At 49.2% G+C, this 12271-nt stretch overlaps 1 non-coding gene across 1 annotated transcript; it reads left to right on the forward strand.

Moving 5' to 3' along the window:
- Positions 1–7409: 7409 nt before the first annotated feature.
- On the forward strand, positions 7410–7516 carry LOC112205989 (U6 spliceosomal RNA). The gene has a single exon (XR_002940116.1). It is a non-coding gene; the product is annotated as a U6 spliceosomal RNA (small nuclear RNA).
- Positions 7517–12271: the final 4755 nt, after the last annotated feature.

The raw sequence follows: 12271 nt of genomic DNA on the forward strand, positions 1-12271 counted from the left end.
GAATGCATGCTAGGGAGAGATTGCTAAGCGTGGGGACAAGCGGGGAGAACTTGAGCTTTATCTGTATTGTTTGAATTTTTCTTACAAGAATGTACTTTCCAAATCTGTTGTTAATAAGGAGCCTAAAGCCGGGCACAGGTGCTCACGCCTGTAAACCCAACACTTTGGGAGGCCAAGGTGGGAGGATGGCTTGAGCTTGGGAGTTTGAGACCAGCCTGAGCAACATAGCAAGACCCCGTCTCTAAAATATATATAAATTAGGGCCGGACGAAGTGGCTCATGCCTGTAATCCCAGCATTTTGGGAGGCCAAGGCAGGCAGAAAACTCGGGGTCAGGAATTCAAGATGAGCCTGGACAATTTTTTTGTTATTGTTGTTGTGAGACAGAGTCTCACTCTGTTGCCCAGGCTGGAGTACAGTGGTGTGATCTCGGCTCACTGCAACCTCCGCCTCCCAGGTTCAAGTGATTCTCTTGCCTCAGCCTCCTGAGTAGCTGGGATTACAAGCATGTGCCACCACGCCCAGCTAATTTTTGTATTTTTAGTAGAGACGGGGTTTCACCATGTTCAGGCTGGTCTCCAACTCCTGACCTCAGGTGATCCACCCGCCTCGGCCTCCCAAAGTGTTGGGAGTACAAGCGTGAGCCACCGTGCCCAGCCAGTGGCCAATTTTTTTTTTTTTTTTTTTTTTTGAGACGGAGTCTCACTCTGTCTCCCAGGCTGGAGTGCAGTAGCACCATTTCGGCTCACTGCAAGCTCTGCCTCCCAGGTTCATGCCATTCTCCTGCCTCAGCCTCCTGAGTAGCTGGGACTACAGGCGCCCGCCACCACGCCCAGCTAGTTTTTTGTACTTTTAGTGGAGACGGGGTTTCACCGTGTTAGCCAGGATGGTCTTGATCTCCTGACCTCATGATGCGCCCACCTCGGCCTCCCAAAGTGCTGGGATTACACGCATGAGCCACAGTGCCCGGCCGCCAATGGCCAATTTTTTAAATACAAAAATTAGCCAGGCGTGGTGGCAGGAGCCTGTAATTCAGTTATTCGGCAAGCTGAATCAGGAGAGTCATTTGAAGCCAGGAGGCGGAAATTGCACTGAGCTGAGATCGTGCCACGGCACTCCAGCCTGGGTGACAGAGCGAGATTCTGTCTCAAAAAACAAATAAAATTAAAAAAATAAATTTACAAAATAATGAGGCTGAGAGGCACTGAGGTCAGTCACAATGGAGATGGACCCTGCTCTAACTCTGTGTAACCATCTATAAAGTAAGTTAATAATAGTATCAAATATCTGAGATTGTTGTGAGGGTAGGATAAATGCTTGACTCCATAGTAAATACTCAAAAAGTATTAACCATTATGATTACCGTCATTATTCCCATCCTGCTCCATTAAAGCAGGATGTTTGGTTTGTTCACCATTGTATCCTCAGGCCTTAGAACAGTGCTGAGGACATGGTAGTGAGAGGTGACAGCGTGCTGGTAGTCCTCACAGCCCTCGTTCGCTCTCCGCGCCTCCTCTGCCTGGGCTCCCACTTTGGCGGCACTTGAGGAGCCCTTCAGCCCACCGCTGCACTGTGGGAGCCCCTTTTTGGGCTGGCCAAGGCCGGAGCCGGCTCCCTCAGCTTGCAGGGAGGTGTGGAGGGAGAGGCGTGGGTGGGAACCGGGGCTGTGCGCGGTGCTTGCGGGCCAGTACGAGTTCCGGGTGGGTGTGGGCTTGGCGGGTCCGCACTCGGAGTAGCCGGCCGACCCTGCCAGCCCCGGGCAATGAGGAGCTTAACACCCCGACCAGCGGCTGCAGAGGGTGTGCTGGACCCCCCAGCAGTGCCGGCCCACTAGCGCTGCGCTCGATTTCTCGCCGGGCTTTAACTGCCTCCCCGCGGGGCAGGGCTCCGGACCTGCAGCCCGCCATGCCTGAGCCTCCCCGGCCACACCGTGGGCTCCTGTGCCGCCAGAGCCTCCCCGACGAGCGCCGCCCCCTGCTTCACGGCGCCCAGCCCCATCGACCACCCAAGGGCTGAGGAGTGCGGGCGCAGGGCGCAGGACTGGCAGGCAGCTCCACCTGCAGCCCCAATGCGGGATCCACTGAGTGAAGCCAGCTGGACTCCTGAATCTGCTGGAGACGTGGAGAACCTTTATGTCTAGCTCAGGGATTGTAAATACACCAATGGGCACTCTGTATCTAGCTCAAGGTTTGTAAACACACCAATCAGCACCCTGTGTCTAGCTCAGCGTTTGTGAGTGCACCAATCCACACTCTGTACCTAGCTACTCTGGTGGGGCCTTGGAGAACCTTTGTGTCGATACTCTGTATCTAACCAATCTGGTGGGGATGTGGAGAACCTTTGTGTCTAGCTCAGGGATTGTAAACACACCAATCAGCGCCCTGTCAAAACAGACCACTCAGCTCTACCAATCAACAGGATGTGGGTGGGGCCAGATAAGAGAATAAAAGCAGGCTGCGGAGCCAGCAGTGGCAACCTGCTAGGATCCCCTGTGGCATTGTGTGGGTCTTGTTATTTTGCTCTTTGCAATAAATCTTGCTTCTGCTTACTCTTTAGGTCCACACTGCTTTTATAAGCTGTAATGCTTACCGCGAAAGTCTACAGCTTCTAGTCTTGAAGCATATGCAAGACTAGGAGCCCACCAAGAGAAACCAACAACTCCCGACGCGCTACCTTAAGAGCTGTAACACTCACTGTGAAGGTCTGCAGCTTCACTCCTGAGCCACGGCGATCACGAACCCACCAGAAGGAAGAAACTCCAAACCCATCCGAACATCAGAAGGAATAAACTCCAGACGCACCACCTTAAGAGCTGTAACACTCACGGCGAGGGTCCGCGGCTTCATTCTTGAAGTTAGACCAAGAACCCACCAATTCCGGACACAGTAGGTGGTTAAAAACAATTGATTGGCCAGGTGTGGTGGCCCACACTTATAATCCCAGCACTTTGGGAGGCCGAGGCAGGAAGATCACCTGAGGTCAGGAGTTTGAGACCAGCCTGGCCAACATGGTGAAATCCCCTCTCTATTAAAAATACAAAAATTAGTTGGGCATGGTGGTGGGTGCATGTAATCCCAGCTACTCAGGAGGGTGAGGCAGGAGAATCGCTGGAAGCCGGGAGGTGGAGGTTGCAGTGAGCCGGGATTGCACCACTGCACTCCAGCCTGAGCGACAGAGCGAGAGACTGTTTCAAAAAAAAAAAAAAAAAAACCCAATTGGTTGAATGAATGAAGAGCAACCTTCTGCTCAGCTTTCGCCACCCACCTTCTCCTCACACTCTCTGCTTCCCTCAGTCTTCTCCCACTGGAGTCATTCTCCATCTACACTTGGCCCAGGTCTCATCCTCCTTCTCCCACTTCAATGCCTGCTGTTTCTTTTGTGAACCTAGGAGGCCTCCAGGGAGGTGATGAACTGCCTCTCACTGTTGCTGTTCTCAGCAATGCAGGTCCTGGGCTCTGCAGTGAAGTGGGAGGTAGGGATGCCTGCAACTGCAGGTTTGGTGGGGGCTCAAGAAAACAATGTGCCCCCAAGGAGCTTAGAGGCCTTATGCTCCACCCTACCTCCTAGGGCAGTATGGTTAGTAGAGGAGAGGTAGCTTCCAGGCTGCTCTGGCATCTCCTTGCCTGAGGAGCAAAGAAACTCAAGGAAGGTTTTTAGTAAAATGAAGCCCTCAGTGCAGCAGCAGACCCAAAAATCTGTACATGGCCTCATCATCTGGGGTACACAGAGCCATTACACACACATACACACAAACTGTTATAAAATAAAGCACAGTCGGCCAGGCATGGTGGCTCATGCCTGTAATCCCAGCACTTTGAGAGGCTCAGGCGGTAGGATCACGAGGTCAGGAGTTCGAGACCAGCCTGGCAGACACGTAAAACCCATCTCTACTAAAAATACAAAAACTTAGCAGGGCATGGTGGTGGGCATCTATAATCCCAGCTACTCGGGAGGCTGAGGCAGGAGAATTGCTTGAAACCAGGTGGCGGAGGTTGCAGTGAGCCGAGATCATGCCACTGCATTCCAGCCTTGGCAACAAGAGTGAAACTCCATCTCAAAAAAATAACAATAAAATGGAGCACAGTCGGACGGGCATGGTGGCTCATGCCTGTAATCCCAGTACTTTGGGAGGCCGAGGCGGGCATATCATTTGAGGTCAGGAGTTTGAGACCAGCCTGGCCAACATGGTGAAACCCTGTCTCTACTAAAAATACAAAAATTAGCTGGGCGTGCTGGCACGTGCCTGTAATCCCAGCCACTCAGGAGGCTGAGGCAGGAGAATTGCTTGAATCCAGGAGGCAGGAGATGCAGTGAGTCAAGATCATGCCACTACACTCCAGCCTGGGTGACACGGCGAGACTCCATCTCAAAAAATAAAAAAACAGAGTCTAGTGATTAAATCCAAGGATTAAACTTAGACAAATCTGCTCAGCTGCCACCACTTTCTTTTTTTTTCTTCTTTTTCTTTTTTTCTCTCTTTTGAGACAGGGTCTCACTCTGTTGCCCAGTTTGGAGTGCAGTGGTGCAATCACGGCTCACAGCAGCCTCCAACGCCTGGGCTCAAGTGATCCTCCCAAGTAGCTGGGACTATAGGTGTGTGCCACCACACAGGGTCTTGCTATGTTGCCAAAGCTGGTCTCGAACAGCTGGGTTCAAGCAATCCTCCTGCCGTGGCTTCCCAAAGTACTGGGATTACAGGCATGAGCCACCACACTCAGCCCTTTAAAAACAATATTTTTTTTCTTATAGCATAGAGAATGGGTCTCACTACGTTGCTCAGGCTGGGTTTTTGTGGGTTTTTTTGTTTGTTTGTTTTTTTATTTTATTTGAGATGGAGTCTTGCTGTGTCTCCCAGGCTGCAGTGCAGTGGCCCAATCTCGGCTCACTGCAGCCTCTGCCTCCCGGGTTCAAGTGATTCTCCTGCCTCAGCCTCCTGAGGATTACAGGCACATACCACCACACTTGGCTAATTTTTTTTTTTTTTTAGGCAGAGTCTCACTCTGTCGCCCAGGCTGGAGTGCAGTGGCATGATCTTGGCTCACTGCAAGCTCTGCCTCCCGGGTTCATGCCATTCTCCTGCCTCAGCCTCCCGAGTAGCTGGGACTACAAGTGCGTGCCACCACGCCTGGCTAATTTTTTGTATTTTTAGTAGAGACGGGGTTTCACCGTGTTAGCCAGGATGGTCTCGATCTCCTGACCTCATGATCCGCCCGCCTCAGCCTCCCAAAGTGCTGGGATTACAGGCATGAGCCACCGCGCCTGGCCAAACACATGGCTAATTTTTGTATTTTTAGTAGAGATGGGGTTTCATCATGCTGGCCAGGCTGGTCTTGAACTCGTGAACTCAGGTGATTTGCCTGCTTCACCCTCCCAAAATTCTAGGATTATAGGCATGAGCCACCACTCTTGGCCTCCAGCCTGGTCTTGAACTCCTTGGCTCAAGCGATCCTCCCACCTTGGGCTCCAAAAGTGCTGGGATTACTGGTGTGAGCCACCACACCTGGCCTCTCATCACTTTCTAACCGTGTGAGCAAGACACTCAACCTGTTTGAGCCCAACTTCCTTATCTGTGAGATTAAAATAGAATTTCCAAATTAGGTTGTTGGGAGGGTTTCATGAGCTAATGCACATAAAGGGTTTAGCGCAGTGCCTAATACAGTGTAGGCATCCAAACTCCTTATTGTTAAACAAATGACCTACTGCCAGAATGTGAGGGTCCAGGTCTGGGAGGGAGGACTTTTTGGAGAAGGTGAAATCTTCAGGCCCCTGATGAGATGTGTGGCTGTTACTGGTAGCAGAAATTCCCTCTGGGAGCCAGAACTGCCCATAGGGATATCTTAGGTTGGGTCCCTAGATGCAGAGCCTGAGACAGGAATTCTTGTGTAAGCGACTTCCTAGGGGAGTGGGGAAAGCAGGATAGGGCAGGGAAAGAAACCAAGTAAAGATGTACGTTCACCTAAATTTTGCCTCAATCTGATTGAACAGGGAGCTCTGGAGCATAAAATGCAATCCAGGCCAGGTGCAGTGGCTCACACCTGTAATCCCAGCATTTTGGGAGGCCGAGGCAGGCAGATCATCTGAGGGCAGGAGTTCCAGATCAGTCTGGCTGATATGGAGAAACCCCATCTCTACTTAAAATACAAAAAGTAGCCGAGCATGGTGGCATGTGCCTGTAATCCCAGCTACGTGGGAGGCTGAGGCAAAAGAATGACTTGAACCTGGGAGGCGTACGATGCAGTGAGCTGAGATATCGCTACTGCACTCCAACCTGGGTGACAGAGCCAGACTCTGTATCCCCCCACCCCGCAAAAAAGCCAATTCCTTGGCACTGGAGGAAGAAAACTAAAAAAGAAAAAAAAAGGCCGGGCATGGTGTCTCCCATCTGTAATCCCAGAATTTTGGGATTAGGTGGTACAGATTTCCAGTTACACTAGCAGTGGATAAGAATGCCCCACACTCTTGCCAAGATAGTTATCAAGCTTTTTGATTGTTGCCAATCCGGTATGTGAAAAATGATATCTCAGTGTGGTGATTTTCATCTGCATTTGTTTTATTAAGAGTGATGTGGCTAGGTACAGTGGCTCACGCCTGTAATCCAAACACTTTGGGAGGCCAAGGCGGGCGGATCACGAGGTCAGGAGTTCGAGACCAGCTTGGCCAACATGGTGAAACCCCGTGTCTACTAAAAATACAAAAATTAGCTGGGCATGGTGGCAGGCACCTGTAATCCCAGCTACTCGGGAGGCTGAGGCAGGAGAATTGCTTGAACCTGGGAGGCGGAGGTTGCAGCGAGCCTAGATCACACCACTGCACTCCAGCCTGGGCAAAAGAGCAAGATTCTGTCCAAAAAAAAAAAAAAAAAAGGAGGAGGAAGGACAACGAGAAGGAGAGGAAAGGGAAGGAGAAGGGTAAGGGGAAACTTGATGCTCCCTTTGCATCCCATTGAGGTACAGAGGGAAAAAAAAAAAGAAGAGTGATGCTCTGAGAAAATACCAAGTGTTAGGCTGGGTGCGGTGGCTCACGCCTGTAATCCCAGCACTTTGGGAGGCTGAGGCAGGGGGATCACCTGAGGTCAGGAGTTCAAGACCAGCCTGACCAACATGGAGAAACCCCGTCTCTACTAAAAATGCAAAAATTAGCAGAGCATGGTGGTGCATGCCTGTAATCCCAGCTACTCGGGAGGCTAAGGCAGGATAATCGCTTGAACCCAGGAGGTGGAGGTTGCGGTGAGCTGAGATCGTGCCATTGTACTCCAGCCGGGCAATAAGAGTGAAACTCTGTCTCAAATAAATAAATAAGTGTTAGTGAAGGTGTGGAGAAATTGGAAGCCTGTCCACTGTTGGTGGGAGTGGAGAATGGTGCAGCAGATACGGGAAACAGTATGGTGCTCTTCAAAAAATTAACACTAGAGTGCTCGCTTTGGCAGCACATATACTAAAATTGGAACGATACAGAGAAGATTAGTATGACCCCTGCGCAAGGATGACACGCAAATTCATGAAGCGTTCCATACTAAAAAAAAAAAAAAAAAAAAATTGAAGGCCAGGCGCGGTGGCTCACGCCTGTAATCCCAGCACTTTGGGAGGCCGAGGTAGGTGGATCACGAGGTCTGGAGTTCAAGACCAGCCTGACCAATATGGTGAAACCCCATCTCTACTAAAACTACAAAAATTAGCCAGGTGTGGTGGCATGTGCCTGTAATCCCAGCTACTCAGGAGGCTGAGGCAGGAGAATCGCTTGAACCCGGGAGATGGAGGTTGCAGTGAGCTGAGATTGCACCATTGCACTCCAGCCTGGGCAAAAGAGCGAGACTCCATCTCAAAAAAACAAACAAACAAACAAAAAACACTAGAATTACTAGATCCGGACTGGACAGGCAGGGCTTGCGAAAGGATCAAGTCTTTGGCTACAGATTTATTACATCCGTCTTTGGAAGAGGAAAAGAAAAATCATAAAAGAAATGGCTAGTTCAAAGTCCAAATTCTTATTTTATGGTTGTAAAATGTTGAGATTGTCCCATGATTACCATAGTTTTCAGCCATGCTCAGACAGTGGTTCTTTGTGTGGGTTGTTCAACAGTGTCAGCCTACAGAAGGAAAGCCCAGACTCACAGAGGGTGTTCACTTAGAGGAAAGCAACACAAATGGAGTGATCCACACCACTTCCTGAATCTGTGTTATCTCACAGAAAGCCTTATCATAAGTCTAGCAATTCTAATTCATCTACCAAGATAATGTATTCATAATTATGTTTGATTTTGCAAAGTATACGATAGTGATCTATTTTGGTGTCCGTTTTCCAATAAAGATTATGAGCAAAAAAAAAAAATTACTATATGATCCAGCAATTTCACTTGATCTGTTGCCCAGGCTAGCGTGCAGTGGCACAATAATGGTTCACTGCAGCCTGGACCTCCCGGGCTAAATTGATCCTCCTGCTTCAGCCTCACAAATAGTAGGGACTACAGGCATGCATCACCACGCCTGATTAGTTTTTGCCCAGCCAAAAAATCATTTTATTATGGAAACTTCAAATATATCCAAAGGTGAAAAATTGTTATAATTAATTAACCCAGAGAAACTACTCATCCCCTCTTTTTTTTTTTTTTTTTTTTTTTTTTTTTTGGAGATAGAGTCTCATTCTGTTGCCCAGGCTGGAGTGCAGTGGTACGATCTCTGCTCACTGCAACCTCTGCCTCCTGGGTTCAAGCCATTCTCCTGCCTCAGCCTCACAAGTAGCTGGGATTACAGCCATGTGACACTATGCCCGGCTAATTTTTGTATTTTTAGTAGAGACAGGGTTTCGCCTTGTTGGCCAGGCTGGTCTCAAACTCATGACCTCAAGTGATCTGCCTGCTTCGGCCTCCCAAAGTCCTGGGATTATGGGTGTGAGCCACCATGCGTGGCCTCATCTCTTCTATAATTATCAATTTAACCAACCTTGTTGTATCTATACCTATACCTCAAACCTGGATTATTTTGAAGCAAAAATTGAGAACAAGACCCTGTCTCAAAAAAAAAAAAAGGAAGAAAAAAAGAAAATAGACAACACAATTGAAAGCAGGAGCTCAAAGAGATATTTGTACACTCATGTTCATAGCAGTAGTATTTAAAGTAGCCAAGAGCTACAAACAACCCATCATTGACAGATGAATGAATAAAGAAAACGTGGTATGTACATATAATAGAGTATTATCCAGCTTTACAAAGGAAGGAAATTCTGACATATGCTACAATATGGATGAACCTTGTGGACATTATGCTAAGTAGAATATGCTGGTCACAAGAGGACAAGTACTGTATGATTGCACATTTCCTATTAGCTACTTGGTACATTTTCTTTTATTTTTTGAGAGACAAGGTCTTGCTCTGTCATGCAGGCTGGAGTGCAGTGGCACAATCCAGCTACTCTGGAAGCTGAGGCAGGCTGTCGCACAAGCTGGGGTGCAGTGGCGCGATCTTGGCTCACGGCAACCTCTGCCCCCAGGGTTCAAGTGATTCTCCTGCCTCAGCCTCCCGAGTAGCTGGGATTACAGACACCCGCCACCATGTCCGGCTAACTTATGTATTTTTAGTAGGGACAGGGTTTCACAATGTTGGCCAGGCTGGTCTCAAACTCCTGACCTTAAGTGATCTGCCTGCCTCAGCCTTCCAAAGTGCTGGGATTATAGGCATGAGCCTCCTTGCCCAGTCAAAAAAGACATTAAAAAAAAAAAAAAAGGCCCAGAGCAGTGGCTCATGCCTGTAATCCCAGCATTTTGGGAGGCTGAGGCTGGCGGATCACAAGGTCAACAGATAGATACCATCCTGGTCAATGAGGTGAAACCCTGTCTCTACTAAAAATACAAAAATTAGCTGGGCATGGTGGTGCGTGCCAGTAGTTCCAGCTCGGGAGGCTGAGGTGGAAGGATCCCTTGAGTCCAGGAGTTCGAGGATGCAGTGAGCCATGATCACACCACTGCACTCCAGCCTGGGTGAGACAGCAAAACCTAGTCTCTAAAAAGAAAAAAAAAAGGTGGTAAGAACAGATTTTAATTTGTAATATACTATTGCAATAGGGAAGAGGGTCCAGCATGAACTTGGCCCAACTTTGATTTGTACAAAAGTGACTGGGAATTTAAATTTATTTTTTAGAGATGGGGTCTTGTTATGCTGCCCAGGCTGGTCTCAAACTCCTGTCCTCATGTGATCCTGCCACTTCGGCCTCTAGAGTAGCTGGGATTACAGGCACAAGCTAGTGAGTCTGGCAAGATAACTTGTGTTTTTTGTTTGTTTTGTGACAGAGTCTTGCTCTGTTGCCCAGGCTGGAGTGCAGTGGTGTGATCTCAGCTCATTGCAACCTCAGCTCATTGCAACCTCTGCCTCCCAGGTTCAAGTGATTCTCCTGCGTCAGCCGCCCAAGCAGCTGGAACTACAGGCACCCACCACTGCACCTGCCTAATTTTTTGTATTTTTTTTTTTTTTTTGAGACGGAGTCTCGCTCTGTCGTCCAGGCTGGAGTGCAGTGGTGTGATCTCAGCTCACTGCAAGCTCCACCTCCTGAGTTCACACCATTCTCCTGCCTCAGCCTCCTGAGTAGCTGGGACTACAGGTGCCCGCCACCAGGCCCGACTAATTTTTTTTGTATTATTAGTAGAGACGGGGTTTCACCGTGTTAGCCAGGATGGTCTCAATCGCCTGACCTCATGATCTGCCTGCCTTGGCCTCCCAAAGTGCTGGGATTACAGGCATGAGCCACTGCGCCCGGCCCTAATGTTTTGTATTTTTAGTAGAGATAGGCTTTCAACATGTTGGCCAGGCTGGTCTCGAACTCCTGACCTCAAGTGCTCCGCCTACCTCGGCCTTCCAAAATGCTGGGATTACACGTGTGAGCCACTGTTCCTGGCCTAGTTGTGTTTTAAAGTGGATGAAGGAGTAGGGAAGGTGGCAAGCAGGGGTTCGGTAGAGTCAGGGACATGAAAAATTGCAAAGGATTGGTCAATGTACAGCTCTGTCCACTAGCTGGCAATTATCAAAGTTAGGATTCTGTCCTCCCACAAAGACTGGGAGACAGAGGCCTTATCCTTCAGGATGATGACATTCAAGGAATGGCTTTCAGGTCCTTGAGAAAGACACTCTTGAGTTGTGGAAGATACTTACACATCTCAAAGGATCAGATAAGGAATTCACAATTGTGAGCTCTTTTTAGTAAATGCTCTGAGAAAGTGTAGTCGGAGCCTATGATTGGGTATCGCCTGGAACAGTCAATTCTTTCGGCAGTGGTGCGCCTTCTCAGGCAGGCACTTTAAGGTGGGTTTGGGTCATCCCAGGATGTGACCTTGAGCTGTTAGAAACTATATTACTGTTTAAGTCTTTTTTTTTTTTTTTGAGACGGATTCTCGCTCTGTTGTCCAGGCTGGAGTGCAGTGGTGCAATCTCTGCTCACTGCAACCTCCACCTCCTGGGTTCAAGCAATTCTCTGCCTCAGCCTCCCCAGTAGCTGGGATTACAGGCGCCTGCCACCACGCCCTGCTAATTTTTTGTATTTTCAGTAGAGACAGAGTTTCACCATCTTGGCCAGGCTGGAAGAGTTCAGGCCACCCCTGAACTCCAGACCTTGTGATCCACCCGCCTCGGCCTCCCAAAGTGCTGGGATTACAGGCGTGAGCCATGGCGCCCAGCCTTCTTTTCTTTTTTATAAAGAGAGACAGGGTTTTTCCACGTTGCCTAGGCTGGTCTCAAACTCCTAAGCTCAGACAATCTACATGCCTAGGCCTCCTAAAGTGCTGCGATTACAGGCGTGAGCCACTGTGACCGGCCTCTGTAGAAGCCTTTTAATGTGGAGGGAGGAGGGTGGGTAAAATCACTTGTGTTGAGAGTCTGCCGGTGTTTTGTTTGTTTGTTTGTTTGTTTGTTTTTGAGACGGAGTCTCGCTCTGCCGGCCAGGCTGGAGTGCAGTGGCGCGACGTTGGCTCACTGAAACCTCCATCCCCCTGGATTCAAGTTATTCTCCTGCCTCAGCCTCCTGAGTAGCTGGGATTACAGGCGCCTGCCACCATGCCCGGCTAATTTTTGTATTTTTAGTAGAGACAGAGTTTCACCATCTTGGCCAGGCTGGTCTTGAACTCCTGACCTCATGATCCACCTGCCTCAGCCTCCCAAAGTGCTGGGATTACAGGTGTGAGCCACCACGCCTGGCCCTTTTTTAAGACAGAGTCTCACTCTGTTGCCCAGGCTGGAGTGCAATGGCATGATCTCAGCTCACTGTAACCTCCAACTCCCAGGTTCAAGCAA

The sequence above is a fragment of the Pan troglodytes genome, chromosome 18 (genome assembly GCF_028858775.2).
Source record: "Pan troglodytes isolate AG18354 chromosome 18, NHGRI_mPanTro3-v2.0_pri, whole genome shotgun sequence".
NCBI lineage: Eukaryota > Metazoa > Chordata > Mammalia > Primates > Hominidae > Pan > Pan troglodytes.